The sequence below is a fragment of the Odocoileus virginianus genome, unplaced genomic scaffold (assembly GCF_023699985.2).
Source record: "Odocoileus virginianus isolate 20LAN1187 ecotype Illinois unplaced genomic scaffold, Ovbor_1.2 Unplaced_Contig_32, whole genome shotgun sequence".
NCBI classification, from domain to species: domain Eukaryota; kingdom Metazoa; phylum Chordata; class Mammalia; order Artiodactyla; family Cervidae; genus Odocoileus; species Odocoileus virginianus.
The window spans coordinates 328,907-348,861 of NW_027224349.1; the positions used below are offsets into that span (position 1 = coordinate 328,907).

Below are 19,955 nucleotides of genomic sequence, written 5' to 3' on the forward strand. Positions count from 1 at the left end.
TCAGGGGAAATGCTTTCAATTTTTCACCATTGAGGGTAATGCTGTGGGTTTGTCATATATAGCTTTTATTATGTTGAGGTATGTTCCTTCTATTCCTGCTTTCTGGAGAGTTTTAATAATGAATGGATATTGAATTTTGTCAAAGGCTTTTTCTGCATCTATTGAGATAATCATATGGTTTTTATCTTTCAATTTGTTAATGTGGTGTATCACATTGATTTGCAGATATTAAAGAATCCTTGCATTCCTGGGATAAAGCCCACTTGGTCATGGTGTATGATTTTTTTAATATGTTGTTGGATTCTGTTTGCTAGAATTTTGTTAAGGATTTTTGCATCTATGTTCATCAGTGATATTGGCCTGTAGTTCTCTTTTTTTGTGGCATCTTTGTCTGGTTTTGGAATTAGGGTGATGGTGGCCTCATAGAATGAGTTTGGAAGTTTACCTTCTTCTGCAATTTTCTGGAAGAGTTTGAGTAAGATAGGTGTTAGCTCTTCTCTAAATTTTTGGTAGAATTCAGCTGTGAAGCCATCTGGTCCTGGGCTTTTGTTTGCTGGAAGATTTCTGATTACAGTTTCGATTTCCTTGCTTGTGATGGGTTTCTTAAGATCTTCTATTTCTTCCTGGTTCAGTTTTGGAAAGTTATACTTCTCTAAGAACTTGTCCATTTCTTCCAAGTTGTCCATTTTATTGGCACAGAGCTGCTGGTAGTAGTCTCTTGTGATCCTTTGTATTTCAGTGTTTTCTGTTGTGATCTCTCCATTTTCGTATCTAATTTTGTTAATTTGGTTCTTCTCCCTTTGTTTCTTGATGAGTCTTGCTAATGGTTTGTCAATTTTGTTTATTTTTAAAAAAAAACAGCTTTTAGCTTTGTTAATTTTTGCTATGGTCTCTTTAGTTTCTTTTGCATTTATTTCTGCCCTAATTCTTAAGATTTCTTTCCTTCTACTAACCCTGGGGTTCTTCATTTCTTCCTTCTCTTGTTGCTTTAGGTGTAGAGTTAGGTTATTTATTTGACTTTTTTCTTGTTTCTTGAGGTAGGCCTGTAATGCTATGAATCTTCCCCTTAGCACTGCTTTTACAGTGTCCCATAGGTTTTGGGTTGTTGTGTTTTCATTTTCATTCATTTCTATGCATATTTTGATTTCTTCTGTGATTTGTTGGTTATTCAGAAGCGTGTTGTTTAGCCTCCATATGTTTGAATTTTTAATAGTTTTTTTCCTGTAATTGAGATCTAATCTTACTGCACTGTGGTCAGAAAAGATGACTGGAATGATTTCAATTTTTTTGAGTTTACCAAGGCTAGATTTATGGCCCAGAATGTGATCTATTCTGGAGAAGGTTCTGTGTGCACTTGAGAAAAAGGTGAAGTTGATTGTTTTGGGGTGAAATGTCCTATAGATGTCAGTAAGGTCTAGCTGGTCCATTGTGTCCTTTAAAGTTTGTGTTTCCTTGTTCATTTTCTGTTTAGTTGATCTATCCATAGTTGTGAGTGGGGTATTAAAGTCTCCCACTATTATTGTGTTACTATTAATTTCCTCTTTCATACTCGTTAGCGTTTGCCTTACATATTGTGGTGCTCCTATGTTGGGTGCATATATATTTATAATTGTCATATCTTCTTCTTGGATTGATCCTTTGATCATTATGTAGTGTCCTTCTTTGTCTCTTTTCACAGCCTTTATTTGAAAGTCTATTTAATCTGATATGAGTATTGTGACTCCTGCTTTCTTTTGGTCTCTATTTGCGTGAAATCTTTTTTTCCAGCTCTTCACTTTTAGTCTGTGTCCCTTATTTTGAGGTGGGTCTCTTGTAGACACCATATATAGGGGTCTTGTTTTTGTATCCATTCAGCCAGCCTTTGTCTTTTGGTTGGGGCATTCAGCCCATTTACATTTAAGGTAATTATTGATAGGTATGGTCCCGTTGCCATTTACTTTGTTGTTTGGGGTTCACGTTTATACAATTTTTCTGTGTTTCCTGTCTAGAGAATATCCTTTAACACTTGTTGAAGAGCTGGTTTGGTGGTGCTGAATTCTCTCAGCTTTTACTTGTCTGTAAAGCTTTTGATCTCTCCTTCATATCTGAATGAGATCCTTGCTGGGTAGAGTAATCTAGGTTGTAGGTTATTCTCTTTCATTACTCTAAGTATGTCCTGCCATTCCCTTCTGGCCTGGAGGGTTTCTATTGATAGATCAGCTGTTATCCTTATGGGAATCCCTTTGTGTGTTATTTGTTGTTTCTCCCTTGCTGCTTTTAATATCTGTTCTTTGTGCTTGATCTTTGTTAATTTGATTAATGTGTGTCTTGGGGTGTTTCACCTTGGTTTATCCTGTTTGGGACTCTCTGGGTTTCTTGGACTTGGGTGGCTATTTCCTTCCCCATTTTAGGGAAGTTTTCAGCTATTATCTCCTCGAGTAACTTCTCATGGACTTTCTTTTTGTCTTCTTCTTCTGGACTCCTATGATTCGAATGTTGGGGCGTTTCACATTGTCCCAGAGGTCCCTGAGGTTGTCCTCATTTCTTTTGGTTCTTTTTTTTTTTTCCTCTCTGCTTCATTTATTTCCACCATTTTATTTTCTAACTCACTTATCCTATCTTCTGTCTCTGTTATTCTACTCATGGTTCCCTCCAGAGTGTTTTTGATCTCATTTATTGCATTATTCATTTTTAATTGACTCTTTTTATTTCTTCTAGGTCCTTGTTAAACATTTCTTGCATCTTCTCAATCTTTGTCTCCAGGCTATTTATCTGTAACTCCATTTTGTTTTCAAGATTTTGGATCATTTTTATTACCATTATTCTAAATTCTTTTTCAGGTAGATTCCCTATCTCCTCCTCTTTTGTTTGACTTGGTGGGCATTTTTCATGTTCCTTTACCTGTTGGGTATTTCTCTGCCTTTTCATCTTGTTTAGATTGCTGTGTCTGGAGTGGGCTTTCTGTATTCTGGTGGTCTGTGGTTCCTTTTTATTGTGGAGGTTTCACCCAGTGGGTGGGGTTGGACAATTGGTTTGTCAAGGTTTCCTGGTTAGGGAAGCTTTTGTCAGTGTTCTGGTGCGTGGAATTGGATTTCTTCTCTCTGGAGTGCAATGGAGTGTCCAGTAATGAGTTTTGCGATGGGTCTATGTGTTAGGTGTGACTTTGGGCAGCCTGTATGTTGACACTCAGGTCTATGTTCCTGTGTTGCTAAAGAATTTGCGTGGTATGTCTTGTTCTGGAGCTTATTGGCTCTTGGGTGGTGGTTGGTTTTGGTGTAGGTATGGAGGCTTTTGGATGGTCTCTTATTCCTTAATGTTCCGTGTAGTCAGGAGTTTTCTGGTTTTCTCAGGTTTTGGGCTTAAGTCTCCTGCCTCTGGATTTCAGTTTCATTCTTCCAATAGTCTCAAGACTTCTCCAACTATACAGCACTGATAATAAAACTATCTAGGTTAATGGTGAAAAGGTTCTCCACAGTGAGGGACACCAGAGAGGTTCACAGAGTTACATGAAGAAGGGAGAGGGAGGAGGGAGATAGAGATGAGCAGGAGGAGAAAAAGGGGACTCAAGAGGAGAGAGACAGATCTATGCAGTTATCTGTTCCCAAAGTGTTCTCCATAGCCCAGACACCCACAAAGATTCACAGAATTGGATTGGGAAGAGAAGGGGAAAGGAGGAAATAGAGGTGTTCTGAGGTAGAAAACAGAGAGTCAAAAGTGGGAGAGAGTAATCGACACACTCCTGAATAGAAATGGGAACTGAATATTGGATTCTTAAATGTCCAAAATTTATATCACATACTGAAAAACAAAGATTAAAAATCTAGCATAGAGGTTAGACTCTTTGAAATACAATATTTAAAAACAAAAACAAAAACACAAAAAAAATTTAGAAATATATATGAAGTTTGGTTTAAAAATAGGGCTTCTCTTTTTTTTTTGCAAGGTTATAGTGAAATGAAAATGAAAATTAAGGAATAATAGAGGAGTATTAGAGGACTTTTAAAGGAAATGGGAGAGAAAAACAAGAAAAAGAAACAAAAAAAAAATTTTTGGTTTTCCCTAATTAAAAAAAATAGTAAAAATATATGAAAATGAAAGTTGAGGAGTAATGGGGGAGTAATACGGAATTTTAAAAAAAATAGAAAAAATTTAAATAAAAGGAAAGGAAAAAAAAATTTTTTTAAATTAAAAATATATATACATATATATCTAGGAATTTCTCTGGGGTTGTTTCGGTCAGCGTAGGTTCAGTTCAATTTCAGATAGCTCCTCTTTCCAGCTTACACTTCTCGATATCTGTAGGCCCCTTCCCGTGTAGTCGGTGTTACCTTCAGAGACTTTAATCTGTTGCACCGGTCCTTTCTGAAGCGGTTCCCTTTGTTTATTTGGCTTCTGTTTGCCGTCTCTTTGGTGTCTAATTTCCACCCTGACAGGCAGGCGGAGGTGATCTCTTATTTAGGTTCGCTAGTTCAGTTCAGTCCTGCTACGGGGAGGGCGGGGCGCTGCAGACAGATACCGCTCTGTGTGGATAGCGCTCACCGTGTTCCGGCCACACTGGGTTTGCCCCGCTCATGGGTGTCTGTGCTTTCCCTGTCTACACTGCTCAGGCTCCCGGCTGCTCTATATGGAGCGGGCCCTGCGTTGAGTGCAGTTCCAGTTTTCGGGTACTCCACAAAAGCGCAGATTCGGTTGCGCCTGCGTTTTGTGCCTTCCCCGGCCTGAGCGGCTCTGGCAGCCAGGGGCTTGGGCGCACTCTCCCCGGGTGCGGCGCGCCTTTTCCCTCCGCGGCCCCAGCGCGCGCAGGTCGGGTGCCTGCGGCTTGTGTTTGTTCTCAGGAGCCGGCAGAGGATGTCAACCATCCAGAATCTCAGGAAGTCTTTAGATAGAACCCAGAGGCCTGTTTGCAGGCCCACCTCCCCTGTGGGAGGGGGTGGCTTCTCTGGGGCTTGTGAGGAGAGCAGAAGTAACGCAGTTTAGATTAGGAGTAGGCCTTCCTACTTAGTAAGATTATCAGGCCACCTGGATACAACCAATTAGCTTTCGCTTAACACTGACCACTGTTTGCCAATTAGGAAATTAGGAACGGGGCGGAAACCCCCAGGAAAGTCCCGCCCGCGCGAAAGTTTTGACCAATGAAATTGCTTTGCAAACTTGTAACCAATCCGCTTAAACCAACGGCGTGTGCTCACCCTATAAATTTGTGTAACAGCTTGGGCTCGGGGCTCTCTGACCTGCACCACTGCGTTGGATGCGGCAGAGGGCCCTGGCTCAAGTCAGTAATAAACTTCCCCTTTTGCCAATTGCATTGTCTTGGAGGCCTTCTCTCTTCCCGCTCGGGGATTTGGACATCGGGCACAACAGAGCTGAGTTTGCCCCTTTCCCTTACCCCCTGCCTCCTACCTCCAGCGGGGACGGGCCGGCTCTTCTCGAGTTTCTCAGTCCCTTTGTTTTGCGAACCGCCGGCAGTGTGTTCGGGCCGGTTAATTTTGTCCCTTGCTATCCCACAGTTTAAAAAAGCTCCCTCCGATTGCTCTCAGGGTCTTCGGGCCGGTCCTTACCCTAAGCAATGCCGCCCGCTCCTCTCCGTTCCGCCCCCACTTGTTGGTGGCGGGTGCGGGCGTCTGGGGTACTTTTCTGCTGGGAGTTGCTTTTAGGCACGTAATCTGTGGGCCTTATTTAATTTTTCCTCCCAGTTAGGTTGCCCTCCGAAATTCGAAAACTTCCCCCAGACCCGCCAGTGCGAGGGTTTCCTGGTGTTTGGAAAGTTCCTCTATTAAGACCCCCTTCCCGGGAGGGGGGCTCTGTCCTTAGCTCTTTTGTCTCCGTTTTTTTCTTTTATATTTTGTCCTACCTCCCTTCGAAGACAATGGGCTGCTTTTCTGGGCGCCTGATTTCCTCTGCTAGCGATCAGAAGTTGTTTTGTGAAATTTGCTCAGTGTTCAATTGTTCTTTCGATGAATTTGTAGGGGAGAAAGTGGTCTCCCCATCCTATTCCTCCACCGTCTTGGCTCCTCCTCCTATTGGAGGTTTTTTGTTGAAGGAGGGAAGTTTGGTGAGTAAAGATTCTAAGAGTATGTCTGAATTTCTGATTTGGTCACTAGTGTGAAGATATTTGGAGAAGGCAATGGCAACACACTCCAGTACTCTTGCCTGGAAAATCCCATGGACGGAGGAGCCTGGTGGGCTGCCATCTATGGGGTCACACAGAGTCAGACATGACTAAAGTGACTTAGCAGCAGCAGCCATGGCAGTGAAGATATTTAAGATATGAGATGACTAAAGGCTCCCCATGGTATGAGTGGTGTAGGGACATGTTACCTGTGGTCCAGTCGAGGATGGATGTGGGGAGGGCTGAATCTCCCAGAGGAGTTACAGATAGACATATCCAGCAGTCTTTAGCCAATTGTGGGTTAGAAGCATTGAGAAGGGTATGGGTTAAATTAAGGGTCTGGAATAGATAGTTGAGGTTAGGATTTTGAAGGAGTTTGTGGGTCAGAGGAAGAAGGGAGGATAAGAAGATGTTAAACAACATTTGAAGTGAGTATAAGATAGATTACTATGGAAAAGAATTGGATTTCAAAGGGGTAAAAGTTATAAAAGGTTCCCTGCAGCCACAGGGTGGAGATGTAATCTTTAACGTGTTTGAACGTGGATCCTTGAGGACTTGAGACCCAGATATCTGCCAGAAGTTGTTCCAGGAATAATTGCAGCCATGAAACCAACAGGCTCGTCCGTTGCAAGTTGGGGCGGGTAGAAGCCATGAGTTGCACAGCCTGTGTGAGAAACTTGATAAGTATTAGTCTGGCAAGCATTTTCATCATTGGGCTGCATAACCTTTTTTAACTGAGTGATGTGTACCCAAGGGGTGATTTCTTTTAATTTTGCAGTGGTAGGGGTCAGCAGAATTACCATGTAGGGTCCTTGCCATTTTGGGGTTAGATCTGGGTGGGACTGAACTGTCATATAGACTTTGTCTCCTATTTGAAGGGATGGGTATGGAAGATTGGGGTGTGGTCGAGGGAGTAAGTTATCCATATGTTGCCAAAGGGCATCTCGTATCTGGGCAAGTAAAGGAAAAGGAAGGTGGGAAGGCAGTTTGGGACTGTCCTGGGAGGGGGGAAGACCCAAAGGTATTATGGGCCTCCCATACATGGCCTCAAATGGACTGATATTTAAGGGTTTTTTTTGGTAAGGCCTGGACCTTTAAGAGGGCTAAAGGGAGGAGTTTAGTCTGGTCTTGACAAAGTTTGATCATTAATTTGGTACCAGTTTCTTTTAGGACTTGGCTCTCTCAACCTTACTGGAAGACCTGGGATGGTAAGGAATGTGAAATCTCTAAGGAACTGGAAGGGCTCGTGCAGTATTTTCAGTGATTTGGGATGTGAATTCAGGCAATGGTCAGACAGTGGAGAGGAAGGCATTCCAAAACTGGGGAGGATTTCAATAAGATTAAGGCGAGCCATAGTAGAGGCTCCTTTGTTAGTCGGGAAAGCTTCAATCCATGCAGAAAATGTGTCTACGAAGACTAAGAGAAATTTAACCCTTTTTATGGGTGGCATGTGGGTGAAATCTACCTGCCAGTCTTGTCTGGGAAGATGTCCATGAATTTGGTGGGTGGGGAAAGGAGGGGGGCGAATGTTAGAATTAGGATTTGTCTGCTGACAAATGGTACAAGTTTGGGTCAGATTATTTAAATAAGTCCTTAGTTAACTCAATAAAATTCTGAAGGAAAGCCTTAAGTACTTTTGTAGAAAAGGCAATGTAAATATGAAAGTAACCTGTGGATGTTAGGCTCGTCAATTTGGGCTATAGTAAAGACAGGACTAACAGATGAACTGACGCTTTGCTTTGTGATCTACTATATTGTTATAAAAGGAGATAGGACCATGTCACTGATGTCCCTGGCAATGTATTACAGCAGCTTGTTTTGGGAGCTGAGCCTGCATGGAGGAGTTCAGAAATAAAAGAAGCATTGAGAATAGGTGTGCCCTTCTGAGTGAGGAATCCCCTCTCCCTCCAGATTATAATGTTAGAATGTAATATGTTATAGACATATTTGGAGTCAGTGTAAATGTTTATCTTTTGGTCTTTGGCTAGGGTCAAAGCTTGTGTAAGAGCTATCAGTTCAGCCTGTTGTGAGGATGTGTGAGCTGGGAGTGTGGCTGACTTGATGAGGCGAGGGGGAACAATATTATCAGGCTGTCCCTGGATTATAGTGTATCCAGCCTCAAATGGGGATTTCTCTGGGTAGTGTCATTTATGAACCAGGATGGGACTTTGGGGTCAGTAAGGGGCTGATCGGTTATATGTTCAAAGGGATTAAGTGTCATATCTAAGGTCTGAACACAGTCATGAGATAGGTGTTCTGCTTCTGGATCTGGTGTAGGGAGTAAGCTAGCAGGATTAAGAGGTTTACAAGGCATAAAAGAAAGGGATGGGTCAAGGAGGTGTGTGTGGAGGATCTGTAGTTGAGCAGGGGCAGAGAAAGGAAAGCCTGATGAGAGAGTAAATCTTTGAAGGAATGAGGTGAGCATACATTTAGAAGTGCATTTCAGGTTAGTTTTTGGGTTTCAGGAATTAAGACAGTGGTTGCAACTAAGGCCTGGACACAAGATGGCCATCTGAGCCTGACGAGATAGAGTTGTTTAGATAAGTAAGCTAGAGGCCCCATATGTACCCCCTCTTTTGGCACAGAATCCCTAAGGCATGTCCTTGTCGAGAATGTACAAAAAGGAAAAAAGGCTTGGTGTAATCAGGTAAGTAAAGAGAAGGGGCCTGTAGTAAATGTTTGATAAGAGTCTGTATTGGGGTGTGGAGAGAGGTGGGGGCCAATAAGGGTTCATCTAAGTTTCCTTGAGTAGCTTGGTAGAGAGGTTTTGTGTGGAGGGCAAAATTTGGGACCCATATTTGGAAGAAGTTTAATAGACCTAATAGAGAAAGAAGTTCCCTCTTGGTTTGGGGCCTGGGGGTCTGTGTCAAGGCTCGAAGTCTCTGAGCTGGGATTATTTTGGATGTGGGAGTGAGAAGCAATCCCATGTAACTGACAGTGGTGGAAGCAATTTGTGCTTTGGAGAGCGAGACTCTGTAGCCCCAGTTGCCTAGGGCATTTAATACTGTCGCAGTGTGGACTAGGCAGTTGTGGTGAGAGGAACTACATAACAATAAATCATCTACATATTGGAGTAAGGTAGTAGAGCCTACATCTAAAGTTTGTAGGTCTCTTTGGAGGGCTTGACCAAAAAAATGAGGGCTATCTCTAAACCCTTGTGGTAAAACGGTCCAAGTTAATTGTTGAGATTGATATGTGTCTGGGTCTGTCCAGGTGAAGGCAAATAGGGGCTGTGAAGAGTGGTGTAGAGGTATAGTAAAGAAAGCATCTTTGAGGTCTAATACCGTGAAGTAGAGTGTGTCAGGGGGAATATGTGAGAGAAGGGTGTAGGGATTAGTGACCACAGGGTATATAGGTATTATGGCCTCAATGATATTGCGAAGATCTTCGACTAAACATCAGGAGTGGGGTCTCTTTTTGACTGCCAGTATAGGAGTATTATAACGAGAACAGATAGGCCTCAAAAGGCCGGCTTTGAGCAGTCCAGAGATTATTGGTTTAAGTCCTTGTCGGGATTCTGTGGTCAGGGTATATTGAGTTTGGGTTATTACTTGAAGAGGGATTTTTAAGAAAGACCTGCACAGGGGAATGGTGTCTGGCTACTGATGGGGCTTCAGTGTCCCAGATCTGAGGATCTATCGGGGGAAGGTCAGGGGGCAGGTTTTGGGAGTGAGGGCTGGCCAAGGGTTCGGGTGCCATTTGGATGCAAAGAATTGATATGGGATCTAAGAATGGGAGGTTTATAGAAGTTTGTAGCTTAGCCAGAAGATCACGTCCCATCAATGCCATTGGGCATTGAGGAACTACTATAAAAGAATGTGTTAGTGTTGCCTTACCAAAGGAACAAAGGAGAGGAGGGGTTATTTTGGGATAAAAAGGCGATGCCTGAGACCCCTTTAAGCAGGTCAGGAAGCAGCAGTTAGAACTGGACATGGAACAACAGACTGATTCCAAATAGGAAAAGTAGTATGTCAAAGCTGTATATTGTCACCGTGCTTATTTAACTTATATGCAGAAAGTACATCATGAGAAACGCTGGGCTGGAGGAAGCACAAGCTGGAATCAAGACGACAGAAAATATCAATAACCTCAGATATGCAGATGATGCCACACTTATAGCAGAAAGTGAAGAACTGAAGAGCCTCTTGATGAAAGTGAAAGAGGAGAGTGAAAAAGTTGGCTTAAAGGTCAACATTCACAGAACTAAGATCATGGCATCCGGGTCCATCACTTCATGGCAAATAGATGGGGAAACCTTGGAAACAGTGTCTGACTTTATTTCTGGGGGCTCCAAAATCACTGCAGATGGTGATTGCAGCCATGAAGTTAAAAGACGCTTGGAAGTGTGATCCGTGGCCCCGCGGAAATGTCTGTTGCTTTAACAGTGCTTGGACGGAACAGACCCAGGGACGCCCCTTGCTCCAGCCTCCGACTACCCTCCAACCTTTTTTCCAGTCGCAACCTCCGGAGTCAGCCACTCAGCTGTCCGCGATCACCGGGACCAGCCACCATTTTTTAACTCCTTATTACCGACCAATCATGAGCTCCCAGATTCGTCAGAATTATTCTACCGAGGTGGAGGCCGCCGTCAACCGCCTGGTTAACATGCAACTGCGGGCCTCCTACACCTACCTCTCTCTGGGCTTCTATTTCGACCGACGATGTGGCTCTGGAGGTTGTGACAAGTCACTTTTTTCGCGAATTGGCCAAGGAGAAGCGCGAGGGCGCGGAGCGTCTCTTGAAACTGCAAAACCAGCGTGGCGGCCGCGCCCTCTTCCTGGACGTGCAGAAGCCATCTCAAGATGAGTGGGGTAAAACCCAGGACGCTATGGAAGCCGCCCTTCTCGTAGAGAAGAACCTGAATCAAGCCCTGTTGGATCTGCATGGCCTGGCTTCTGCCCGCGGAGACCCCCACATCTGTGATTTCCTGGAGAACCACTTCCTAGATGAGGAAGTGAAACTCATCAAGAAGATGGGTGACCACCTGACCAACCTCCGCAGGCTGGCTGGTCCCCAGGCTGGGTTGGGCGAGTATCTCTTCGAGAGGCTCACCCTCAAGCACGACTAGGAGCTTCTGGAGACCAGTGGCCTTTGAAGAACCCACCTAACATCAGGGCTGCCTGAAGCCCCTCTCTGCAGCTACTAGGCAGCTTTTTAACATCCTGGAGCCCTCTCTCAAGCCTTGGACCAAATGGAAACAATAAAGCTTTTTGCAGCATAAATAAATAAATAAGTAAAAGACGCTAACTCCGTGGAAGTAAAGTTATGACAAACCTAGACAGGAAATTAAACAGCATAGGTATTACTTTGTCAACAAAGGTCCGTCTAGTCAAGGCTATGGTTTTTCCAGTGGTCATGTATGGATGTGAGAGTTGGACTATAAAGAAAGCTGAGCACAGAAGAATTGATGGTTTTGAACTGTGGTGTTGGAGAAGACTCTTGAGAGTCCCTTGGACTGCAGGGAGATCCAACCAGTCCATCCTAAAGGAGATCAGTCCTGGTTGTTCATTGGAAGGACTGATGCTGAAGCTGAAATTCAGATTCCAATACTTTGGCCACCTGATGCAAAGAGCTGACTCATTTGAAAAGGCCCTGATTCTGGGAAAGATTGAGGGCAGGAGGAGAAGGGGACAAGAGAGGATGAGATGGTTGGATGGCATCACCGACTCGATGGACATGGGTTTGGGGGACTCTGGGAGTTGGTGATGGACAGGGAAGCCTGGCATCCTGTGGTTCATGGGATCACAAAGAGTCGGACACTACTGAGTGACTGAACTTAACTAAACTAAGACCCCTTCGACGGCCACTTCTGAAGGTTGGAGAGGGCCCTTAAAGGAGGTTAAAAGTGAAAAGGCTGCTCCAGTGTCTATTAGGAACGAGACTTTGTGTCCGGCCACCATGCCAATTACCCGAAGCTCCGAGTCTGTTTGTATGCAGCATACTTGGAGTCTGGAGCTTGGGCTCCATCCCTGGAATAACTCAGGCACAACTGGATCATCTCTCACTTCATCCAAGGAACCATGGTCTGGGGTGCCAGGGCCTCCCTGAGTCTGGTTCCTGGCTCACTGTTGTTGGGCCTGGGGTAGGTCCCAGAATTTGGTGGGTAGTGTCTGAGGACAGTCCATCTTCCAGTAGCCCCATTGTTTGCAGGTGGAACAGGGTTTGGTGGGTGGCTGTGGGTTTGGGCAGGACATAGCCCAGTGTCTTGTTTGGTTACATCTGAAGCAGGGGCCTGAAGGGTTAACTCCTATCCGGTGGGCCCAGGTCGATGGGACAAAGGGCTTGAATTTTTTCTTTGGATAGCTGCAGGAAATAAAGCATAGTTGGCCTTTCTTTCCTTTTATTTTTGTTGTTTCACTTCTTCCTCCCAATTCTTGAAAACTTTAAAGGCTATTTATAGGAGACCTCACTGAGGGGTTTTGGGGCCCTTCTGAAACTGGCTTAGTTTTTGGCAAATATCAGGGGCTGGCTGGCTTATGAACTGGACATGTAGGTACAGAAGTCTGGCAGGGGTGGAAATATCTAGATTAGTGTATTTTTGGACTGCCTCAGTAAGCTGTGAAAGAAAAAGGGCAGGATTTTCATCTTTTTCTTGAGTCACTTCCCTAATCTTATCGTAGTTAACATGAATGTGAGAGCTTTTTAGCATTCCTTCTAGTAAACAGGTGATCATATGATGTAGGTACAGATGCTGGCATTGCCTGCTTGATATGTCCACCGTGGCTCAGTTAAAGGGACTGCATCATCAGCCACTGGATTAGTCCTATCTTGGTTATGGAGCTGATCAGCATGAGTCTGGGCTGCCTGCCATATCCGTTTCTTTTCATCAGGGGTTAAAGTGGCATTTAGGATGTAATAAAGATCATTTCAGGTTAAATGATATGCTTGTGTAAGGTGGAGGAATTCTTTTCTATATCTAGTAGGATTTTCTGAAAAGGATCCCAATTTTTCTTCAATTTGGCTCATATCAGAAATTAAGGGCCCATGTAGGGCCTCTCTGAGAGGAAACATGTGTTTGCTTCAGGTCCTGGCTGATGGAGGGCAGGGGTGGAAATCTCTTTTGGGGTTTTGGAGTCATCGCTTTCTGTTTTGGAGGAGGAAGGGCTAGAGGATGGGGTCTCATCTCCAGAAGCTTTTTCTCCAGGGCGGTAGGGAGGAGGCTCATCTGTCTGGTCAAAATTGGGGGCTGAGGGTTTAGGGGGCCTTTTAGGGGCTTTAGATTTGGATTCTTTTGTAATGGAGGGGGAGAGAGAGCAGAGGAGGATTTGATAGGTAGAACAGTCCTTGCAGAGAGAAGGATGGCTTCTGTGGTCTCAGATGGCTTGATTATAGGGTACCTCCGACCACTTGCTATTCCATTTGAGGAAGTTTGTGAGATCTGATAAAATATTGAAATCAAAAGTCCTGAACTCAGGTCAGTGATTCTGGTTATCCAGTTTGTATTGAGGCCAAATTTGAGTGCAAAGTGACTCGAGTTTATGAACCTTGAGATCGGTCAAGAGTAGAGGTTTGAGGTTTCATTTTACGCAGGCCAAGGGAGAGTCCCGTGGGATGGATTGGCTTGACCCCATAGCAAATGGCTAGCGACTGTCCGGTCGAGAGAAAAGGTCATCACCTAATCTTTTGAATGGTAAAGAGAGAGATACTCTGAAGGAGGGAGGGACATCCCCGAAGTACCTCCCTGGACATCCCCCAAGTACCTCCCTGGAGGGCCTTTTGGCTGGAGGGTTCCCTGGGAACCCTGGAAAGGACGATAGTCTATGGCGCCCTAGAGTACCGTCTGAGCTTACCTGGGCTACTGGGTCAGGCGAGAATTCGTGGTGGATGGAGGGAGGTCGAATGGCAAAAGGCCTCTGTCCTGGAGTTGGTCAGTCTCGTGGAAAAGAAAGTGTAGAGAAAAGAGGAAGAGAGAGAGAGAGGCCAATATTTGTCGGGTTACGTGGAAAACCAATAAAGCCCTTACACAGGACTTGTACCGCTCACGAAGGCACAGGGCGTCCTCTTGAGGAGGTCTTGAAAGCCTGGGCAGGAAAGTGAGCTCAGCAGGCTTCCACGCTCCAAAGAGCTGGCTGTGGAGAATGAGAAGCAACTTCAATTTCCCGGTTTCGTCAGCGAAAAATGTAGGGTAAGGGAGTTAGAGAAGGCGAGGTTCGGAAAAAGAATGAGACTGGCACTTTACAGGAACAGATCACCTTTAATGAGGTGAGAAGGGGCAGCAGTCAGATTAGTGAGCTGCTGCACTTACCCAAGAAAAGAGTAAGTATATATAGGCATGTATGTGGGAAGTTACTGTCTTAAGGGGGCCTGTTCTTCTCCAGGATTGTTTGGAGTAGTTATCTCTTAAAACAGCTGGGGCATGGAATTCTGGAGGTCAGCCAGAGGGTGGATTGGCTGGGAATTGGGCACAATCAACCTTAACGTCCTTTTTTGGGGGGGTGGGTGGCGGTGAGATAATTCTTTGTTTTGCATAGAATGGTGGAGAGGTCCTGGAGGGGACTTTTAACTCCAGGCTATTTTGAGCTGTGTAACTTTCCTTCAACATTGGTGTGCAGGTGTATATTGTAACTGTAGCCTGAATATTCTAATAATCACAACAAAGCTTAAATCCAACCTAGCATATGGAGTATTAAGGGACCAAATGATTATAACTACAAAGATACCTCAGTGAATGTGTCTTTGCCTTCAAAGAAAAATGTGTTTTTTTTTTTTTATATATGAAACAATCTATGTAACTTGTCTCAGGTTTAGACTGCCTTAATAATAATATTTAGTATAAAATAATCATTGGTCCAGCAAAGTCACATAGTCATTTATGTTTAAACAATTCATAACTTCAAGAAGGGTGTCTGGTGTGTGCGTGTATTTTTTTTTCAAGCTTCAGCACAGCCTTAAATTTACATTAATATGATAATGCAGTATATTGACCAGTATATACTGAAATGCTGCATAGCTTGTGGTTTTATAAAACCAGGTTTCACATTATAATTTGTTTCCTTTGCCAAATACAGTATTATAGTAAATACATGTTGACTGATTTTAAAATTACGTACACAAGTATCACTTTAAGAGAACTCTCAGACTAAAATATCCATAAAGGGTCTTTAAGTCCCTTGATTAATTCCTTTGGTTAACCAAAGTTTGAAGTGATAATATTAAACAGTAATAATGACATCATTTAACACTATTAGTGTGTAAAATGGTATAAGAAGTCATCAACAGGGGAGGAGAGTTATGTAAGCCTAATTTCTTCAAGAACTTGATACAGTGTTTCAGCTTCCTGTGGAAGGAAAATGTGACACTCTGGTAAGCACATGGGGAGGCTAGAGAATGTGAAATTGACACTGAAAGGTGACTGTTTTAGACAAAGAAAAAACCTGTTTAAAGAGAAAATTTCAATAGTACCAGAGCATTCCACTAGTGATACCAAGTGGTTATTTAGAGTTTGGAGCCTAAGACATCTGAGATAGACAAGTACTGTTTTCAGCATTCCTTTCCACTGTTGCTAAAAGACAAAAATCAGATCTATTGCAAACTTACTGGCCATTTATGAAATCACTGTTACTAGTTTACATATAGGAAGGATACAGTGTTAAAAATTCAAATCCTAAAAAAAAAAAAAAATTTTTTTCAAATCCTTTTTCACAAATAGAAAGCAGATGAATTAGTGTTTCCATGTCCAAAATTCTTCAAATGTAATTGCTCATGCTCCTTGCTAGACACATACTTTAAAATATCTATTCTTGTTACTTTTTTTACTCTGTTAAACTATCCACAGAAGGAAGCCTTTGGAAACAGTCAGCAGCCTCACCCTTCAAAGTGAAACTTTAAGGCAACACACAGAGAGGATGCTCTAGGACAGAAAACCCTGTGTGATACTGATACCTATTCTTAAAATTCAAAGGAGACAAAACAGCAGAAACTTCCTAAAAAAAAAAACAAAAAACAGACTTTAAAAAAACTTTCTGTAGTAGCACACTGTATTTTAATGGAAAGATATTAGTAAATATCTAGTAAATAAATAAAAAGTTACTTTGCCTCCTAATCATGATATAGCATAAAAAAGGGGAAATAAAAATTACAGTACATGCATACATGTGTGTGTGCTCAGTCATGTCCAACTTTTTGTGACCCCATGGACTATATACAGCCCACTGGGTTTCTTTGTCCATGAGATTCTGCAAGCAAGAACAGTGGAGTCAGTAGTCATTCCCTTTTCCAGGGGATCTTACTGACCCAGGATTGAACCCAAGTCACCTTGGTCTCCTGCACTGCAGCCAGACTCTACCATCTGAGCCACCTGGGAAGCCCCCAAATCACAGCAAACTATAAATTTTCAGAACTTTTTGTTTAACTGTGTATGGAGATTACAGTGTTTAAAATAAATGCTTTAGCTTTATAATCTGTTTCATTCTTTGAAAAAAAAAGGTAATTCTTACCTCATGCTGGTATCTAAGATAAAATAATGTAAATTTCTCACTTGCTAGCCCTATTCAAACACTTCATTTAAATGAAAACAGTAAGAATGGAAATAACTTATCTCCATAACATTGGGATTGGACACTGGACATATTCTTTTTTTTTTTGAAACTAAACACATTTTAATAGAAAACGAAATACAAAATAACTCTTTTCAGAAAACAGAATATTTAATCCTTTTCCCACAAATTGGAAGTCGCTTCATCCTCAGAGCATAGTTTTCGACGCATGTGTTCGTACTTATGATTTGTTTCACAGACGGTTAGATAAACTGCTATCGCAAAGCAGGTGGGAGGGATGATCTCAGGAGGAAAAGATGCTGGAAAAGCCACACCTTGGAATCATTTGGAAATTCAACATTTTTTAATTCTTTCTTTTGACTTTTCACTTCTAATCATTTTCATTTCTTTACCACAATCCGACCTTTTGGGGGAGAGAATTGTTAATAGAAGTGCAGCCACAAAAAGAATCTTTCTTTCACACCACTGCTGCAAGAGCCCAAGACTTTCTCAGTCAAATCCGCCCACCCACTTCCAGAAACTCAGGAGTGATCCAGCTGTCACTCAGGAGATTTCCCTTTCTCCCAACACACTGTGCGACCAAGTTCTCTCAATTCCCTGAACCTCAAAACTCCAAGTGTCACAGCCAGTGCCAGGAGTTAAGACCTGAAAGATGAGAGCAGAGAAACCCCCTCTGCCAGTGCTAGGTCTCCTCTTCTCAGTAATAATTATAATAACAATAGTAAACAGTCCTGGTTCTCTGTAATCACAGAAAAGGAAGAACATTTGCCAGGATGACCCTGCCCCTTTGCCTAATTCTCACCCCCGCATTCCTCCCTGGAGAGAGTCCCTTCCACCCGGTGACCCTGCGGCACTGCTCCTGGGGAGGGTGCCTGGCAAACATCCTCAGGTCAAGTGCAGCCCCAGCGAGGCAAGGGCACCTTGGTGCCAGAGATACGGAGGGGCCACGCGAGGACACAGTGGGATCTCTGTGATTCCTATCTCACCTTTGCTCCCCGTCACCACCCTTCCTGCCCCTGTGCTTCCACACCTGGGGGCTGAGTGGAGAGTGGTGGGTTCGGGACACCGGCAGGGCAAGGGGGGACATGGGGAGTCTTTCACAGTCAGTCAGTGATTCTGTCTGTCCTAAGACTTGCCATCTGGAGCCCTTCGTATGCCCCAGTCCGTCATATCAAAGATCCAAATCAATGTTCCTGACTTTCTTGTGTGATTCCGGTCACCAGCAGGAGGTTGCAGGCCATAAACTGCATGCTCAGAACGTTGCTCATCTGGCCAGTGTAGACACCCACGAGCTTGCTGGACGAGCCGTCCACGGGGGTGCTGCAGTGCGCTCTTCTGATGTCCCAGACGTGCACGGAATTGTCCATGGACGCGGACGCGATCAGGCTGCTGTCCGGGCTGAAGGTCAGGCTGGTGATGTTGTCCGTGTGGCCCCGCAGCTCTTTGTAGAGGGTCCCGGATGCCAGGTCCCACAGCTTCAGCCGCTGGTCCTCGCCTGCAGATGCCAGGTACTTACCGTTGGGGGAAAAGGCCAGGGAGAGCACAGGGCCGTGGTGGCCCGTGAGGAGCCTCACTGAGTTCCCCTGCTGGGTGCTCCACAGCCGCACCGTCTTATCGGTCGAGCCCATGGCTAAGTAGTTTGAACTGGGGTGGAACTTGACGCAGTCCACGTCTGCCAGGTGCCCGGCGTAGATTCGCAGTGGGTACGTCTGATCAAATGACCACAGCCGGGCCGTGTGGTCGTGGGACCCGCTGGCGAAGTACAGGCTGTGCGGGCTGATGTGCAGGTCCCATACGGGGTAGGCATGGCCCTGGTACCGCATGGTGTTGGTGAAGCTGCCCAGGTCCCAGTACCTGATGGACATGTCTTCGGAGCAGGAGAGCAGCCCCGAGCTGTCCACGAGAAACCTGGTGCTGTACACTGGCCCGCAGTGTCCCCGCAGGACCTTCATCTCCGTGCCTGCATTGTCGTCCTCGTCATCCTCCTCCTCGAGGATATCACAAGCCAAGTGGATGCGGGACACGTCTACTTGATGGGGTTCTGACTTTAACTTCTTGGAGCGCAGACTCCACAGTTTTATACAGGAGTTGTCGAAGCCTGCCGCTAGCAATTTGCTGTCCGGGGAGACCTCTGCAGTGTTCAGCAGCTGCTCTGTGTTGTAGAAGGCGTAGAAGCAGATGGTGGTGAGTGAGGCGGGTGCCGTCCTTGACGCGCTTGATGCTCTCCTGCAAGAGCTCCAGCGCGGCCTCATTCTGCAGGATGGGCGCCGGCACGTCGGCGGGCTCCAGGCCACCGCCCTCGCCGCGGGAAGAGCCCACGCTGGCGTAGAGCTGGTAGTCCGTCCTCTTGGCGGGCTGCACGTCCAGGTGCATGTGCCAGCCGAGGACCCTGCACAGCGCGGTGTTGTTGTCACTCTGGAGGTAGCGGAGGAGGTAGTTGTAGCTGTCTTCCTGCAGACGAACCAAGTACTTGTTGTCCAGGAAGTCTCGCAGCTGGAAGTTAGGATGTCCTGGATGGTCTGTGTGGTCTGGAGCTGTTCGATGACATCCTTCTGGCTGGCTTTCTGCAGAAACATTCCATGGAAGCGGCTGTAAAAGCTTTCCACTGTGCTCTTCGGACTGTTCTGGACCAGGTTGAGATGGAGGTAGACAAAGAGAGGGTAGAGGAGAGGCATCACTTCGTGGCTGTGCTGGGAGTCAGAATCGGTGAGAAAATTCCGCAGCCGTCCGAACTGTACTTCATACTGCTGGGGCTCTGCCTGGCAAGGGGCTGCGGACACTATGTTGGCACAACCAGATTCTGATTGGACTGCGAGGCTGGCAGCCATCTCCTCGGTGCTCTGTGACAGCCGCAGGCCTTGCTTCAGTGGGCCATCCGCATCCCCGTACTGCCGGCGTTTGAGGTAGCAGGACACGGCCATCTGGATCTGCTCGGTGCGGACCCGTTTCATGACCCATAGGGTAGGGAACATTCCTCAGATGAGAAAGTTGAGGCTCACAGAAGTCAGACAGGTGCCGTGGGGTCCACAGTGCCAGGAGGGGCGCTTCGGTCACCTGGTTGCTGGGTCTGAGCTCTTCCCCTGTATGTCTTGCTGTTCCAAGGGTTCTCTTCGGCTCCCCGCCCACGCCTCGCCCAGGCGCTCTGCGGCCTCGGGCTCTGCGGCGCACAGCCCGCAGCCGGCTGTCAGGGGTGCGGCCGCCTCTAGGGCGCCCTTGCAGGTGGGCATCGCCGGGCTCGTTAGCGTCCTCCCCGCCACCATGTGCCAAGTTTCATCCCGACTTTGGCCCAGAGACACTCCTCTAGCTTAAACGCCCGAGAGAGCGGGCCCGCTCGCCGGGCCTCTGGACATATTTTGACAGTAAACTACTTT

General features: G+C 45.3%; 2 pseudogenes; one reads left to right on the plus strand and one right to left on the minus strand.

The window, feature by feature from the left end:
* The first annotated feature begins 10,393 nt into the window (after positions 1-10,393).
* LOC110132260 (ferritin light chain pseudogene) lies at positions 10,394-11,310 on the plus strand (annotated as a pseudogene).
* A 6,437-nt stretch (positions 11,311-17,747) lies between these two features.
* On the minus strand, positions 17,748-19,654 carry LOC139034168 (TAF5-like RNA polymerase II p300/CBP-associated factor-associated factor 65 kDa subunit 5L pseudogene; annotated as a pseudogene).
* Positions 19,655-19,955: the final 301 nt, after the last annotated feature.